Genomic DNA, 6,000 nt, shown 5'->3' on the forward strand with positions numbered 1-6,000 from the left:
GCATTACATCTCAACAGGGAAGTTACCACCCCCTAAAGAAAGTTTTGGAAATTTGGGAGGACTGTTTTGCTTGTCACAATGACTTGGGGAGGGCGAGGTTGCGAGGGTAAGGGGAGAGATGTCAGGTTTTAAAGGCTTTTAATGGACAGGGGTAAAGTAGATTTAATGTTCTGAAATGTCTGGGACCATTCTTCACAATGAAGAATTATTCCGAATTTCACAAAATTTAAAATCCCCTTCGGGATTATGTGAAAAGGCTATTTAAGTCTTATGTGATACAAAACATGCTCTGTATTCAAATATAAAGTCTTTTTTTTTTTTTCAGAATTTTAAATATATACTAAAATGGCTGGGGCAGGATACTACAATATACATTTTAAAAAGACATATATTGTTGTTGTTAATTTTCAATCTACCAAGAATTAGTGTTCATGTCAAGAAATTGAATCTTTGATGTCAAAAAAATCATGGTACTTAAGTTTTCTGTAAAACATTCTGGTGCTGCTATGCATCTATAGCTGGGATTCATAATGACTGTGTGTGTGCCTGTGTGTGTGTGTGTGTGCGTGTGTAGACATCATTTTTTAGGTCTTCCCAAGTGCTCATACTTAAGCATTTATAAATTAAAAAAACTATTTTATTATAAATTACATTATCTTTTTTCCTTTATAATAAAGTTAGTATATTGTGTTTTACATGTGCAGTAAAAGGTGTTACGAAATATTTGCCATTAAAAATAGGATTTTTGTTCTGAGATTCTTGAGAACTATTTTCCTAGACTATTGCATGTATTTAACCAAGCAATACGATCAAGTCTGTACCCATACTCACTTCTCTCTCCCCTGGCACTGTGCCGCCCACCAAAAGAATCGTATGGCTGAGTGCTCGCTGAGTTGTTCTTCTTAGCTCTCCAAAAGTGCTAGCAAGGATGTTTAGTAGGATATAATGTTAACTCAGTTTTTGCGGGTGATGGGCAGGATGGGTCTCTTTTTCTCAGGAGTGAATTATTATCCCTTTTCTCAGCCATTTTTCCATATTCTTTCCTTTGAATTCTCCAACCGTGTGTCTTTTTTTTTTTAATTAATATCAACAACCAGCTGAATTCATTTGTCTCTCATTGATGAGTCACAATTTTAAAATGATGCACTTTCCCCTTCTGTTTATACTAATGTTTCACAATTAATCAGACATTGATGGATTTGATATAAAGGCTCACATAAAATTAGAAAAATAAATGAAGTAGGCTCCAGAAGAGATACAGGAATCCCTGATCATCATGTTTAATATTACATGAATTATTTTCTTCAGTGTTTCTGTGGAAAGCTCTGTTTTTATTCCTGACCGAATCAGTAATATATTGCCTCATGCAGCAGGTTCTTGTAGGATCATAATTGTGTTTGGGTCACTCTGTGGACTTTTGGATAGAGGCCCATATAAAAATACTATTAAATATATACTCTAAAGACAGACCAGATATGATAGCTTCCTTTCCATCTTTCTCTATTTCTCTCTCTCTCCTTTTGTAATTTGAAAGTTGGCCTATTTTAAAGCAGTTTTGTTAATGCAACAGTGGTTTTGAAACACCGTATTAAAAAAGACCACTTTAAAGGAGCCACTCAAGAAATCATTAGCAGCTTATATAAAGGAGAAAATAGCATATAAAGTAGACTTTTATGGCTGAGATCTGATATTCACAACTGAGAGGAAAGGGGTGGGGGAGTCTTTCTTCATTAGCAGCATGACCAAAGCACTTAGGGATTTCACTCCTTCACATCCATTATTTCATCTATTGTCCTAATTTAATTTTCCATGATTTTCCTGACAGTGAAGGTTGGCAACTCTTAAGTACAGTACAAAAGGTTTGCAGCACTCATGTTAATAATTACACAAGCTGTTGAAGCTTTTTGCTGAAGGGTGTATTGTCAAAAATATCAAATTTAGACAAAAGCAGAAGCTACAGATGTGAGTGGAACTGGAATCCCTGAGTGCCATTGTTTTTTATCCACAGACAGAAGCCACCTCGTGAGGTCTAAATGTTAATAAAGCATTCATACCATTGGGAGCCTTTTGAGAGCTCTAAACAGGAAAACAAGATCTTTGGAGAACTGCCATCAAATTGTTGCTGTTATTGTCTCTGCTGTCACTTACCAGGGTCCATTTGACAATATGAAACTATGATTTCTATAATCTTTCCAGGCCAAATCAATTAGTTTTCTAATGTATGTATTCACCAGTTTTGGAACACCTGATCCAAAAATATTGCTTCCTATTTGTGGAAAAAAGCAAACTTTAGTCCATTAGCCTTCTCTTTTCTTTAAGGATGTAATAATTTGCCCTCATTTTATCCTTTGTTTGTTACAAGAGGCCAAATTTCCCACAGTATGAAACTGCCTGTACCAACCAGGACCATGCATCCCTAGTTTTCCATACCTGTAACCCAGACACTACGAGCAAACAAGATGGCCATAGGTTGTTATGAGGAATATTCCAATATCTGTGCCTTTTAAATATTGATCATATAGTAAAAGAACAATGTCCTATTTACTTAATATCAATTTTTTCAACTATAAGAGATGCTTTTGTGAAAAATAATATATAAGTACATTTAGAAGAGATACATAATATACAAGAGTGCTATGGAGTTATTTGATATAAAACCAATATATTTTTACTCTCATAATCAATTCTACCTTTCCCCCTCCCATTGAATAATACCATTGTAAAGAGTTGGCTTTGCAGAATTTCCCATCTTTGAATTTTAATTAGATTTTCTGAATCCATTGAAAAGTAATACAAATAATTGAAGAGATTTTTTTTTTAATTTCAAAATCTTTGAGAACAAAGCTTACTATAAATCATTATTTGAGAAGTATGAACGTAAAAACTGTTTCCTCCCCACATGAAGGAGCATGGTGTCCTTACACTTCCTGAAAACTTAGCTTAAATGATAGGATTAGAGGAGAAGATACCAGGTGAAGACTCTACCTGAATCCCTGAGAAGGTTCTTCACACCAGCCAACTACCCCCTGCCCCACCATGTAGGTTGAAAGGGAAGCTAGATAGAAATTTTGTTGTATTTATTCTCTTTGGAGCTCATGAGGATAGCTGCATTAAAACAGAAGTGAGAATAAGATGTTTTAGGAAGAAGATCTGAGACAAGGGTCCTATTTCCAAATAGGCTAAAATACTAGAATGGGCATTGAATAGACATCTAAAATCTTGTGTCACTTTTAAGTAGCAGAGAACTGAGTGGGTGGTCCTGCCTAGGGTTCAGCTGAAGGCTGAGTAGAGGTGTCCCTGTAAGACAGGAACCTGTCTGGGCAGATCTAAGCCACAGACAGAGGAAGAATACAGTGGAGTCTCTGGTTTAAGCAGCACCAGAAGGTTGTGAAAAGAAGTCTAAAAGCATCATAGCAGAGTGTTAAGAGCATGGATTCAAGACAGTGACTGCTTGGGTTTAATCCAACCATGTCTCTTAGTAGCTGTTGACCTTGGGCAGATTACTGAACCTCACGGAACTTCCATTCCATCATTTATATGAGATTTTTAATAGTGAGTGGCTTCCTTTTAGGACTGTTATTAAACTAAATCAGTTACAAGTATAACGCATTTAGAATAGTGCCTGGTACATAATAAGCACTGTATGTGTGCTTGTTATATAAGTAGAGTCAGCAGAGGATGATGGCCAAACTCCTTGTGAGTAATCGTGGTGTTTCTCCTTCCAAGAGAACAATTATACTAGCCATAGACACTTCCTAGTGGATCCTTATAGGACAGGAACCAATGGCCAAAGCAAGGTGAGATGAGCTTTCCTTACCACTATCTAGGGAAGAAGGCAGGAGACAATATGTAGATCAGTTATCCTTTCAATATCATTATGAGTTTGTGTAAACTTCTCACAATACCAAGAAGACACACAAGGAAAAATAAAAAAGAAATCTATTTGAAGGAAATCATAAAAGACTGAGCATTTACTCTAAAGAAGAATGGTAGCAACAACCACAAAAAAAGAAAAATAATAACAAGTTTTCTAACCTTTTTTACTTCACCAGTAGCATTGGTGGATAAAATGAGACACAAGATTAATTATTGGTGGAAAAACAACCATTTTTAAAAATTATTTTGTTTTCTCATTCAATTATTCTATGGTAGATCTGAGTCATTGGGTTAAATGCAGACCCCACAAAAATATCTTTTTGCTTCTCAATTTCTTCTCTTGTTTTTAGTCAATGGATGTTAAAAGTACAAATACCATCATGCGTTATATCAGTGCAAGCTTTTTTTTTTCTCCTAAACAAAATGTGATCCTGATTTTGGAAATGTTTGAGACTTACACGTTGGAATAGCTCCTTCACCATTAGCCCCATGCCTATCAAACAAGTTGACCTACATCCATTTCATGAGTCTGCACTTTAACTTCAAACTGAATATGGAATCTCCAATAGCAAGAATTTCAGAAACTTTAAAGAAAGTATTTTAGGAAAGAGAGAGGAGGCAGCATAAGTAAAATTTAAGTAACATCAAGAGTGTTATGTATCTACAATGTCTTTATATTTTTAGATGCATCAGGACAATTACTATCTATGATTGTTCAAAGTTAGCTCTTTGTTCACTTGAATAAATAGTCATGAAATAGTAAGATACTATACAAAGCTGCCTAAAACATGTTACTGAAATTAATGTAAATACAGAACATCAAGTTTGATTTTACAAATGTCTGGAAGTATTAAAATGCTTCCATTTTAGAATTTTATGTTAATTGAACATAATTATAAATCTTTTAAAATTATTTCAATAAAGCATACTTTTTTTATCTGCTTAAATAGGAGAGAAATTCATGTGAAATCTAAATCCTTTTATGTAAGCTTAATTTTAGTAAAGGAACAAATGAATTAAGTTATGTTTATATTATTGACAATGGCAATAATTATTTATTTTGAAGTAATGTACAAATCCATTACAGCCACTCATGTTAGAAAGAAAAGGATAATATTATTGGCTTTAATTCCACAATGTGTATGAGTCTCCACCCATTTCAGTAAGTAAGGCAAAAGGACTTACTAAAAACTATCAAATTAACATTCTTTACAAAAGAAATAACTTTTTTAAAAAAATATTTTTGTTCATAATGTATTATAGTTTTCACAGCATTTGTACATACCTCATAAAACTTCTAAAAGTAAGGTTTTATGTCTCTCTGTTAGCACAGTGACTCTTTGAAATGACTAAAGCAGATAATAAGAGAACCAGGTAGAAACAGAGTGATTAAGTAACTTGTCCAAGGTCATCCAGATAATTAATGGTAGAGACTAGAAGAGAAACAAAAATCTTTAGACTAAAGTAACATACATGTAATTGGCTAGAAGATAGTTAACCAGGAAAAACACAATGAGAAAGCAAGCAGAGGGCTTTTAATCCCAGTTTATGCAGCTGTGGCCTTAGATAGTGAATCTCAGGAATGACAAAAGCAGACTGCAAGATCATATTTACCCAATTTTCTACCTTTTTCATTGCAATAGTAGCAGACCTTCTAAGGAAATGAAATCCTTTTATTTAAGGAATTTTGTAGAAAGCATTAGCAGAGAACACACATTCAAAGAGAATACTTACACTCACCTCCAACATTTAATAAGACGTAAAATAAGACAGTGAACAACCATAAAGAGAAATATGGTCTCTGTGATATATATAATAATATTAAGAATTTCTCTCTGTTTTGACCAATTCCAAGACCATTCCAAAGTACAAAGGGTGTGCAGGGTTGGGATAAGAAGTCTGCAGGGTCAAGATACGTGACCTGGGGCGCCTGGGTGGCACAGTCGGTTGAGCGTCCGACTTCAGCCAGGTCACGATCTCGCGGTCCGTGAGTTCGAGCCCCGCGTCAGGCTCTGGGCTGATGGCTTGGAGCCTGGAGCCTGTTTCCGATTCTGTGTCTCCCTCTCTCTCTGCCCCTCCCCCGTTCATGCTCTGTCTCTCTCTGTCCCAAAAATAAATTAAAAA

This window comes from Panthera uncia, chromosome C2 (genome assembly GCF_023721935.1).
Source record: "Panthera uncia isolate 11264 chromosome C2, Puncia_PCG_1.0, whole genome shotgun sequence".
NCBI classification, from domain to species: domain Eukaryota; kingdom Metazoa; phylum Chordata; class Mammalia; order Carnivora; family Felidae; genus Panthera; species Panthera uncia.